The following is a 12,884-nucleotide window of genomic DNA, read 5'->3' as shown; positions in this document are numbered from 1 at the left end:
TTCACATCAGTTGCTAATTTTATTATGCCCTTCTGTTGGTCTACATTAAGCGGTGATAGCACCATCAACAGCAGAGAAAAAGAGGCCTGCCACTAAGTAAACAGAAACAGATACAATACAAACATCTTAAATATTAAAATAACTTGGCTTATAAATTTTAATGAGAAAATAAATGGATTTTAGCGAGGAACACAGAGCGTAAACACAACTTTTCTTTGTTTACAGAATAATACCTTGAGGCACCTTTTAAGCTCACAGGGTATAAACTTCAAGTCTGCAGCCTCAAAAATAGTAAAGGTGCACAATTAACATCAAATCAACATCAAAACTGTTCTCAACAATCTCCTCAGATATAACCCTTTTAGCACATATATCTACAAACTATGTGAATGCGTTCTGACTTATACTGACTTCTTCCTCAAGTCTCCTGTTTTATATTCCTAAATAAATATTTCTCCTTTCTAGAATAAGGTTTTGCCAATAACTATTATAGTTATATGCATTAATTATCTTCCATGTTTTTCATCGGCCTTGGCTCACTTTCTGTGAAGAACATGACAAAAACACATTTTCAATGAATGCACACTGTAGCCACCCACTCTCCTACATACTTACATTACGTGTGTGGTGTTTGGGTCCACTCGGGGTAATAAGTGTGGAAATTGTAGTACTGTTTACATTCACTCTACCCTGTTCTACCTTGGCCTGTTGTTAGTGTGTGTGTGTGTGTGTGTGTGTGTGTGTGTGCGTTGGTTTGCACATGTGTGCACGTGTTTCGTCTTTCTGCTCCTGCTATTCCTGCAGAAATCTGCAGTATTATTACATTTCAAGCCCCTGCACCTGTCACATTACCACATGTTTTACCCTCCATCTTGCAAGAACCATTCCATAGTTTCCTCACACTCTCTCAGCTGCATATTGCAGAGAAATACATATTGATGCCAGCAATGGTCTTCTTGCCAAGGAAGACAGTTCAAAGAAATAAACATCATATATGGTGAAAAGCTTTAATTTCTATTTGTTCAAGGTAAAAAAGATTTTCCATCCATGTCATATGATTTTAATGACAAAAACCAAATTGCAGTTTATTCATAAAATGTGATCTAACAGAAATAAAGTCCAAATATGAATGATATATGTTGTCTACATCCAGTGTTGGGGAGTAACGGAATACATGTACCGCCGTTACATATTTAAAATACAAAATATGAGTAACTGTATTCCGTTACAGTTACCGTTTAAAAAGGTGGTATTTAGAATACAGTTACTTTGTTGAAATAAATGGATTAGACGGCGGTACTTCCCTGTTTCATATTGTGGCGGGTCAGGGCTGTTTGGGTTTTGTTTGACAGCTACGTTCTGTTGTTCCAGGTGGCAGCGTTACGGTTGCCATGGTTACAGGGTGATGCTCTCTCTCTGCGTTTCCTGGGTGAGAGAGCGCCTTTTTGTTGTTGTTGTGCTAAGCTAATAGGCAGAATGCTACCGGTATAGCTCTAAAGAATGTAGCATCATAGGCAGCATAGTCCGTGCTGCAGGGAGAATGGACTGTTATGTGTCTGTGAGCGAGGGAGGGAGAAAAAGGAAAAGTATAGCTGTCATCGAGCAAAAACCAGAGCTGGAAGCATGTAAATATAATAATAACCACTGCAGCCAAGAAGAGTGCCTGACGAGCCCAGTTGTAAGTAAGCTATTAAGACTCGACTGTACACCGTGTTCGTGTTTTCCTCCAAAAACAATAAGTTCCTTTGGAGCAGCCGTTCAACGCCTCTCTCTGTCTCTTGCTAGCAAAGTTGACCCAGACAACAAAGTAAAGCTATTTTTCGGCTATGAGCCCGACACAGAACCCACCGTATTACTCAGAGGTCCCTTTACTACGGTTGGGAGCCGCGGACTTTCAGTAACAGTAATAAATCACAGCAATAGTACATTCACCTAGTTGTAAACAGCATGATAATATATTAAGTAATCCAAAGTATTCAGAATACGTTACTCTCATTGAGTAACGGAATACGTTACAGAATACATTTTGGGGCATGTATTCTGTAATGGAATACATTTTAAAAGTAACCTTCCCGACACTGTCTATATCACTGAAGTAAATCACAAATCTACAAAGCATTTTTACATAAATTGTTATGTCTGTGTTGATTCAAATGAGCTTTTTATTTTATCTTCGACTTCCTGTTCTCATGCAACAATTGTGCCTGCTGAAACTGCAACTCCAGCCTAGACATGAAGTGTATTCTCTAACACGGCTGTCTTACCCTGACCATTACAATTCAACTTGCTCTGCAATATTCTCTCACGATGCATCACCTTGTCATGTTTTCTGTCTTAAATTACTCCGTGATTGATTTCATCTAAAGAACTTGATGACTTTTCCGTTCAGGGCTGGAGGAATGATTGGTGTTCTTTGTTATTGAATCAATGTAATTTCATCCAATAGGCTTAAAATTGCAATGGTAATAAAACAGTTTGGAAAGATATAGTGTAGCCCTGAAATGCTTCTAATCTTGACAGCGGTGCTACATCTACATGTGGTAAATGTCTGTTCACACATAAGGGAAGTAAAATTGGTTGGCAACCATTAAAAAATGGTGTGGCTTTGATGATTCAGCTAGGAGGAAAGGGTTAATTGTGTACACTGTCAAAATGGCAGACATTAATCCCCCGCTCAGGCTGGCCTGGTTATCTTTCTACCCTCTAACTGAACCTAATGACTTTGCAACACCTCATCTGTCACTGCTGTCATAACTTTTACTGATTTCATTAAAGCCCCTGCAGAGATTAAAACTGGGACTCTTCATTCTGCCTTTGCAGCCTGACACATTATTGGCAACGCATGCATATTAATTTAAATGTTTTCTGAATCAAAAAGTGAAAATATGCTCGTCATTCCCCCCTCTAAGCTAACATAATATAAATGTTAATTGAGATTTGTGCAGTGAGCTGAGGAAATGGATATTTGCAATAAAGCAAATGCTCTCCAACTTTTGAAATGCAATATAGTATTGGCTTCTTCTGTGCTGTACATTTACAGTACACTAACTGAGAAAACACATTTAGACAGAAATGAAAATATATAGTTAGGATGGAGCACGAGTTATCAGTGAAGTGCTGCTTCTAAACAGGCCCTTCTTCCAGTGCAGTAATCACTTTGGCGGCTGAGATAATTTAAAGATTGAATCTTATACTGAAGTGAGCTGGACAGCTGCTTTCTTCCCAAACAGCGAGCGACCAGTTTGAACAAGTGAAATTAATCTGTCGGCAGCTATGAATACACGTGAGCTGACGGTTAAACCGGACTCGGTAACAGATTTGTTTAAATTAAAAACATATATGCACGTAACACACACACACACACACACACACACACACACACACACACATTTCCAGAGCTGCCTAACAGGCAACTCTCCAGCAGCAGCAGCAGCAACACCACCACCATTAATTTTAATCTATTTTTTATTTCCCCAGCTGTGAAAATAAAAAATTCAATATTGCAGAAGCTTAACAGCTCCACTGGAATTAAAACTGTGTAGTCAGTTTTATCCCAAGGCTCACTATCATAGCTGAATATCGCCTTTCTCTCCACGGCAGACACTCTAGTGCATTAAGCAGGGGTGAAAAGTTTTCCCATATATAGGTTAAACAGAAACAGCTGTGTGTATTCATGCCAACCGCTGGTGCTGTAGACTTGGTACAGCGGGGTAATTGTGTGTGGCATTGAAGCTGGCCCTCATTAACCTTACTGCATTACCTTTTACTGTGGATAAATGGAGGGCTTTAAATCAGCCATCTGTTGCTGCCCAGCTACCTCGCCAGAGTGGAAGTGACATACCCGAACCTTTCAAGGACATTAGTGTTGTAGACTAACAAGGAAGGGAGCTTTAATCATACACAACAACCCTGCAGAGCTCAAGCTGGTTGATTCTTAACATCTTTTATCTCACATTCCCCCCTTGGAAGAATTTGCTTTTATTGCAGCAGATGTTGATTTTTTACTAATTGCAAGGCTTATTTTTAGAGAGACGCCCCTTGTGAGGTGGTGAATGCAGCATGACTGTTGCTGGTTTGATTTGAGCAACACAAGGGATGGGAAAAAATGATTTGGGGGAGTAGGCACAATCAAAGAAGAAAGTCCATATGGACTAAAAACCTTATTCAACTGTGAAAAGGTTGTCTTGCGGAACCTATAGATTTTAGTAGACGCTGCTGTTTACTCCAAAGAAAAATAAGAAAAAATAAAGTGTATTCAGGCTATGACTTTTCACAGTTGGAGGATGAGCAATGTGATAATGTCAGCCAGTTTTCTGTTTTGCCCTGCTGCAGTCACACAGTGTTGACTCTTGTTAAAAACAAGGCCAAATCAGGGTCGTAATCAGCCTTGGAATCACGTTGTATGTTCCCAAGTGAACCCCAAGAACTGGACTGTTTATTAATCTGAGTGAGGGCAAGTGTAATGAGTTTGGAGACTGCTGCTCGACCGCAGGACACAAGTTTAAGTCTCGTATGCCCAGCTGAAGTGTCCTTGAGATTGGATGGGATTTTTCAGCACCTCTAGAAACCCTTTTTTCTGTTTCCCTGAACTTTGAGCTAAAAACATTTTCCTAAACAAAGACATATATTCCCTATCTCATGAATTCATCCTTTACTTTACAGATCCTGAATACATCTCCATCATTTCCCAAATGTCAGATAACTTTTTAGTTCTTTTAAAAAAAAAAACAAAAAAAAAAACAACTCCCCATTTTAGTTACCCATCCATGTCCAAGTATCAAAATCAGCAAGCATCAATATGTAACATGTGTATGGTTTTTATTCAGCTATGAGTAGGTGTTTTTTTTTTCCACACCCATATACAGTTATGTGGAAAAAAAGAGTTTCCTCAGGACCCTTTGGTAGCTTGCTGAACCACATTTAGCAGCAATAACGTGAAGTAATCATTTTCTGTTTTAGTCACTGAAAGAATTTTGCCCCACTCTCCCCCACTTATAACATTGTTTCAGTTCACTGAGCTCGGCCAAGTTTGGCCATTACAACATCTTGTAATTCTTTTCATGTTTAGTCATTCTGTTGCAGATTTGCTTCTGTCCTCATTGACCTGTTGCTTGGCCCAACTTGGGCCAAGCTTTTTCTGCCAGACAGAGAGCCTCAGATTTGACTCTAGAATATTTTTGGTATTGATGGTTGTCTTGATGCTCTAGTCCTGTGGCTGCAAAACAAGCCAAAACCATCACTACTCCACTACCGTGCTTCAGAGTTGGCAATTGTGCTGATATTTTTGATTTAGTTTTTACCTGATATTTTCTTCCACATTGTGTCAAAACATCTCAACTTTGGTCTCATCTGCCTTGTTCCTTGTGGTTTGTTCAGATGCAACTTTGCAAACTTAATGTAAACTGTGCCGTTCTTTGTAGAGAAAAGATGTTTTCTCCTTGCAACCCTTTCAAACAAGCCATACTTGTTCAGTCTTTTTCTAATTGTGCCATTTAACGTACTAACTGAGGCTTGTTGAAGATGATGTAGAAGATGCAGTTCGTGGATTTTTTGTATTTTCTCTGCGCATTGCATGTCCTGACTTTGGGGTGAATTTGCTTGAATGCCAGTCTATGCAGGCTCAGGAAGACTGCGCCAGTAGGGCCACAGACTTCCTGCAAAGAGTCCTATAAAAAAAAACATTTTCGTTCACATGCCTGTAGTACATGCTTCATCAACATTCATTTTTACCAGTTCTATACTAATGCAAATGCATTTGGCATTTTGGAAACCTGCCTGTGAGACATCTCTAGAGTTAGGGAATGCAAAACATAGTTCAGTTTAAATGTGAATCAAGTTTATATTTAATTCTGAACTATCTTACACCCTTATCGTCACCTGTTTTTAAACCCCCTGCGCCAGAATTCAAATGACCTGCCAGCGAGGAACATGGAGCCACAGTTAAATTGTTTTTGTAAAAAGCTCCCAGTTGAAGGAACAGAGTAATTTCAACTGGCAGCCAGCAAGACCGGTGCCATTAGTGAAATACAAGATGACAAACTGCCATAATAGTGTCCAGTTGTCTGTTGACTGACATTAATTTGACATGCATTCAAACAGTGCGCTGTATGACTTGTTAAAATGTCATTGTGGTGACAAGTGCGGCACATACGCTGCATAATCAACCACAAATCACGATTAAATAAGTCTGAAATGGAGAAGGACACGGTAATGAACGCAGGGAAGGAATATGAAAGAGACACATCTTAATGATGCACCAAATATTTACAGACATCTGTAAACCATCTGCAAGTAATTATCACATCTGTTTACAGTAAACGCAAAAGCTTTCTTTGTCCTTAAGTTCATATTTATTTGTAAAAGGAAACAGGTGCTCATTGAAACATTTGACTAGTTAAATGACACAAACAGGTTTTTTTTATTGTTTGATAACACAAATTTTTTATCTACAATGACAATGAAGTTTCTATTCATACAACAGTTATAACGTTTTATACATGAACTGAAAATACAAAGTTACAGTAAACATGCCTTTTGATAAAAATATTTTTACAAAAAAATGTACATTTCTATACAACAGTTATCAGTTACACATCTCTACAAGTCCCACGATTCTGGTTTAAACCTGCAATTACTCCAACAAACTGTCAGTGTATTATTTTTTATTATTTTTAACTTTTAAAATTCATCTAGCCTTTTTTGAAATAAACATAAGGGCTATTTACAGCGGAAAGAAAAGCGAGTTAAGCCAAAAGTGTTCTAAAGTGACCCAGATAAATTACGACAGTTAAAAGCAATTAGGGTTTTTTTTTCTGTGTTTTTGCAGAATATTTGACACGTCACCATACTGTCCATCAAAAAACAGGCTACCAGCAAAAAAAGAACCCAGACAAAAACCCCTCCCCCAAAACAAACAAAACCAAAAAAGATAAACATGTTGCAAAGCCATTTCCTTTAAACATGTTCGGGATACAAAAATAGTGCTAAATATTACACATTATCATCATTCACCAGATGCTTATTTTGAATGAGCTTCAGGATAATCTTTTTTTGATTTTATGCATGTTTTTCCCCAAGTAGCCCTGCCAGGACTGTAGTGTAGTGTGTTTATAATATTGTGCAAAGTGACTTTCCATTTTCGAAATCTTCTGCTGAAGGGAGTTTATTCAACCAAATCACAAAGAAAAATTGGCTTACCTACTCTTGGTGGCATGGAATTTTGATAGCCTTGGTTTGGTACTTTCAAGCTACAATTATTTTTGTTTATGCTTTTCAAATCACTGAAAAATTAGAATCGATTTGAATACAACCAACACATTAACTGGTATTCATAGTTTTTGAGAACAATTATTTTCTCCACAGTCAAAAAACAATAAAAAAAAAAACCCCCACCACAGATGAGTGTATTTTTTAGATCAATTACGACACCGTTTTTCAAAAGAATGCTGAGTGAAGAATTTATATTTTATCTTGGTTACACGAGGGTGGATCAAACCTTTAGCAATTCAAGGAACACCAACTTAAAAACAGGGTCTCAGCTTTATCAGGAAATTCTTGAGAAAGTCTTTTGTATTATTAACAATATGAATTATTTATAACCAGTTTCTAATTTGGTATTTTGAGTGAAACAACCTGTGAAACTTTCATCAAGACTGAATCACATAATTAAAAATGTCTTATATAGCCTTCTTATGTATCCAGGATGCACCTTTTTAGTAGCGTTACTCCAAACAATAATCCTTCTTCATTAGGGAACCTTTAAACTATGCTAATAGCTTTAAAAGAATACATACCAGCTGATGGAGCAACATGGTGCTAACTAGCTACATGGCATTGTTAGTTATTATAGTTCAACTACTAATAAGAACTTCAACAATCTCAAATAGGGCTGGGCTATATCATACCGTTCACGGTAATACCGGTGTAATGTTGGGCAACGATAGGAAAACGAAATATCGCGATAGAACATGGGTAAAACGCGCATGCGCAGTGCCTTTGTTTACATACGCACATGGCAGCGACGCAGAATGAGAAGAGAAAAAGCGGATCGTTAAATGAAATGGATGAACCAGAATTGGTTTGTAAAAATGCTGCAACTTCAGTATTGTGGAACTGGTTCAGCTTTTGTCCGTCAGATACACAACAAAGCACTATTTTTGGTAGAGCATGCTAGCGGGCTGTCGTTATTACCGTGTTGTTTGGAAAATACGTCACACTTAAAATCAATCCTTTGATTTTTCTGAAAATCGACAGTGCCCCTTATAATCCCGTGTGCTCAAAAAAAGTACGACTTTGCTAAGCTACGAACCCGCACCGCTTGATGGATTGTCGGAGCATTACGGCTATCGTAGTCAGGAGCCTGGCGGAGTGATACGTACTACACTTCAACATAATATTACCGTATTGTGTGTGTAGAAACTCTGTAATTTTTGAGGATATTATACATGGTTATGCTGAGGATATGTCAGCCAATTTCCACTGGAAATGCCTTTTGGTTAAACTGTCAGCAAGGAATTTGCATTTGCACTGTTACATTTTTATATAACTTTAATGCACATAAAAAACAGCTGCTTGTTTAAGTGAAAATACATTGATGTTTTTTTCTTTTTTGCACAGATAAAGTTCAGGAGTTGTAAAGTATTTTGTCTAGTGTCAATTATATCGTCAGTTATATCGTTATCGCAAATTTTCAAATGTATATTGTGATAAATATTTTTGGTCATATCGCCCTGCTCTGATCTCAAATATGTATATAACATACCATTTAATATAAATACAGGGGGCTGAAACTGGCCTGTTTCCTTCTTACTAACATTAACTATATCATAAACATATCTAAGAATGGGGAAGTTCTTATTAATACCTTTGATAATTCAGAGGTTCAGCACCAATAAGACGGTTTAATTCTGGGTTTTCAAATGTTTTTTACATTGCGGGCCACATACACCTGAATTGGGCTGGACCAGTGAAACTACATTATAAATGTATAGAATTACAGAAGAGGTTCTGGCAGTTCACTGCCCATGCTGTCCTGTAATTCTAAAAAAACAAAGTTTTCATTAACTCACAAAAAAATGTCCTTTTAATTCAGTGGACTCACCAAGGACTGTTAATTGTGTCTGCTAGCAAAACAACTGCAAAATAAAAGCTCCTGTGGGTCGGATATCCTCCCAGCATGCAAAATGTCCCACAAAGTTTTTATAATATGAAAACTAAACCTTAATGAGAAAAAAATAGGGATGCCAACAATACAACATGAGGAAGAAGAATGGAAAGATTGTGTTATCCCATCATTCTGTTGTTTGTGTTGCGATGCGTAGCAAGAACTTGTCGGTATCCAAATTCCAGTTTAAGGCTTTTATATTTTTATAATTTAAACTACAATATTTTGAAACCTGGAGTCAGGGTGTGATTTATGAAACCAAACAGAGGTGTGGGAGTTGTTTTCTTTCCCCATGAAAATAATGAATGTATCACAGTGGTCCTATATACTCTGAGGCCAGTTAGAATATTTAGTACTGCTGTCAGTGTAATGTTCGTAGAATAACGACAATCATCCATTTAAAACACGACATTTACGAGAATATTAACGGTAAAATTAATATGTGTAATATTCTGTCTCGTGTTTTCCCCTTCAGACACAGGTAATCGACTCAAATGCAAGAACACAAATGGTGAAACTTTTCAGTCAAACACTAAAACACTGACAGATTTTTACTGTAACGAAGGCGTGAACAGAATTTTAGCCGATATACATCTTCATCAATGCTACACAGCAATGAGCTGAGACACCTGGGTCTCAACAACAACCTCCTCTCAGCAGGCTTGGAACAGCATCAGCTTCTTATTGTTTGAATTAACACTGCGGTGGTTAAATTTGAATGGCGGAAAAATACCAGAGTAAACTTGACTTGAATAACGAACACGTTGAACACGTCCATTCACTTGGGACGTAATTCAATTTGCAGCTATTTATGTATAATCAGGTAAATTATAATTGCTCAGCTAAAGCTGAAACTATATGTAGATTGTTATGCAATCCACATAAACAGTTGAAGAAATTCCAATGTTTTCTTTTTTACTGTTCGTAAGCTGCACCGAGTGAACGGTCAAATGATCTCAGTGCCTAGTGAAGTTGTTTTAATGAAGCTCTACGCTTTATTTCAAGTTCGATTATTCCAGACATTTTGGGGTTCTGAATCAAAGATCTCATCCTGAGATGGTATCAAAGCCTGCCAATGTTTAATTTGAAATCATAACAAGTTCCACCATTTCAAAAAAACTTATTTTGCTGGCTCGACTAGATAAAATGGAATCAATGCAGGATGCAGAAGGAGAGGGTGAAGGAGAAAGGCGCTGGCTCCTGAAGAGCAGCAGTCCATGTTGGGATGCACAAGCTGAGCGGGGAGGAGTGCACTGAGACGTTAGGGCACTGCTCCCTGGCAGGAGGCCTGTGCCAGTGTTGGCTCTCTACCACAGGAAGCCCTTTCTGCTTCTGAAACTTGGCAGGAGTTGGAATATATGATGGAACAGCCCCACAGGGCATTTGTGTGATAAATGGATAAAGCTGGATAAAGTTATGCTCACAGCTATTGGCTTATGTATGAGTCAAATCCGAAGCAGACGGCAGCGATGTTTCATTCTTTTGCTGAATTTCCTACCACGGTCACAGATTGTTCTGTCATTTATTCATTTGATATTTGAGCATAAACAAAAATTCTTTGAAAAACAGAAATTACAGCACAAGGATATTTCAGAAGAGCAGTAACAATAGACCAAAAACATTTCCATCTTTGAACATAATTTCATTTAGAAATCCAAATAAATCCTTTTAGTCCTTCGACTTCGGTTTGATTTTTTTCAGTTTCAGGATAAGAGTGCGAGTTCTTCCAATGAAATATAAGTTGCACATGAAGTAAACTCGGGCCACTGAATTAAAATGGGTCTTGAATATATTTTCTTTAGAGATCATCACATCACATTTTGTTTGAGCTGCACAGTCAGGCATCTAAATGTGATTCGGCGTCTCTCATACACAACTTACAGTCCTGAATGGGTGTCTTGATCCCTTACAGATCATTTCCTGTCTCTTGAAGGTGATGATGAATTCTAATACCACCGACCAGGAGCATCTGCTTCCTCACCCTGAAGAGATAAAGGAGAAAACTTGTGAAAATACATTACAGAACTGCGTCTCCTCCTCAAACATGGTGAATGCTTATAATGCTGTAAATCTGATGAGGATTAAGCTGAATTTTAAGGCTTGTCCATTCTGAATGGCCTCAGAAATATCTCGGGAAGTGCAGAAATATTTCCCGGTAGCCGGAGCTGCCTCGCTAATCCTTATGGACATGACTTATTGAGGTTCTTCTCACTGTGATTTTCAATCCTTGGTGGGCCTGCAAGCTACACATTCATATATTCTCTCGATCCTCGAGTGGGATTTTCAGGTTTTTAAATGTATGTGCTGTGAGGGGGTTCGGTGAATTGGCCACCAATGGAATTTCAATAAGGCAGACACATGGAAAGTAAATGGAAAACTCAAGTGTAACGTGGTTTCATAAGAGGCGGAGGGGGGAATAAGCTGTTGCCTAAACTGGACATTTTTGCCTGTACATTAAGAAACTGTAGCTACATAGCAACCACAAGAATATGCTAATTTTGTACAAAATCCCACTAGAAATCAAACAAAAAAAATGCAAAAGCACACAAATGATTAGCTTCATTGAGCATAAAGATGGAGAACAGGGAAATAGCTAGTTTTGTCATAAATGGCAATGAGAGGAATAAAGGAGCCTTTATTGGCAAATAATATAAGCTCATGTAAGCACAAAGTCCGGAAAGGTAAAAAGTAGTGCTGTCAGCATTAATCTTGTTAAAATGACATTGACGCCATAACCGCGTTAGCGCGGTTAGCTCGTTAATGCATTAGCTCCATGCAGCCACACGCACGGGGCGATCCGCACTAGCTCGCTAACGGAGATTTGCCGCGTTAATGCGGTTATGGCGTTAACGTCATCTTAACGAGATTAACGCTGACAGCACTAGTAAAAAGTTAGAAAACCAGGAACACATGCAGCATAACAACAGGGAATATAAACAGGTATCTCCAAGAGGAGGCGGGCTGTGAATACAGTGGGAGCTAATTAAACAATGGCAGATATAAGTGATTAAGGTAAAAAGAGTCAATGGCAGGTGAAGACAACAAGCGAGAAGAAAAACACCGGTGAGACTAAAATAACAACAGAATCACAAACAGCAACCAGAGCACTGTGCTACAAAGCAAGTCCAGCGTATGCGGCATGTCCCTCTGTTATCTGGTTTCATCTACCCTAACATCAGCAGTCATGCTAAGCGGTCACACAAAAGTGGCTATCAGCTCAACCGGAGGTTTAACAATCTAGCTATGAGCTAGTGTACATGAAAGCTGAAGCTTTGACAGCATGTGACCATCAGAAACATGGACAGGTCAGAGTTACAGAGTAACAGGGTATCAGTGCTCTGTCATTAAGACATGGACGAATCACACCATCTATTATTCCACTAAATTAATATTTAAATGTTCATAAGACCGTTATAGTTTATATTCTTTCAGCTGCAGCCCTTGGTAGCGGTAGCTGGGATTACTCTAAAGATTAAATCGAAAAGCGGAATTCATATGTAGGCTTATGCTACGTACAAAATGATATAATTTTACAGCGAATAAATGAAAATTGGGTACAAAAATCAACAGAGCTCTGCAGCCTCTAATGAAGTGAGTTTGCCTTAAGTCATCCAACACCAACAGAAGACTAACAGAGTTTAACTCAGTGCTACGTCTACACTGAGCTACTCGTAAACACTGCCGCGCACCCATGCTGTGAAGAGCTAGCTAGCACCAAGCC

The 12,884-nt window shown here is 38.4% G+C and overlaps 1 protein-coding gene across 4 annotated transcripts in view; it reads right to left on the bottom strand.

Annotated features, from left to right (window-relative positions):
* Positions 1-4,721: 4,721 nt before the first annotated feature.
* LOC146511610 (RNA-binding Raly-like protein) overlaps positions 4,722-12,884 on the bottom strand; it is a 123,501-nt gene continuing 115,338 nt past the window's right edge. For all 4 annotated transcript variants that reach the window (XM_085173526.1, XM_085173522.1, XM_085173523.1 and 1 more), the window contains one exon: positions 4,722-11,145. The gene's annotated coding sequence lies outside the window, so the exon portion shown is untranslated. The remainder of the gene's footprint in view (positions 11,146-12,884) is intronic.

Source organism: Neolamprologus multifasciatus, chromosome 9 (genome assembly GCF_963576455.1).
Source record: "Neolamprologus multifasciatus chromosome 9, fNeoMul1.2, whole genome shotgun sequence".
Taxonomy (NCBI): domain Eukaryota; kingdom Metazoa; phylum Chordata; class Actinopteri; order Cichliformes; family Cichlidae; genus Neolamprologus; species Neolamprologus multifasciatus.
Note: the sequence above shows the minus strand (reverse complement) of the source record. Positions and strands in the feature narration are given on the sequence as shown.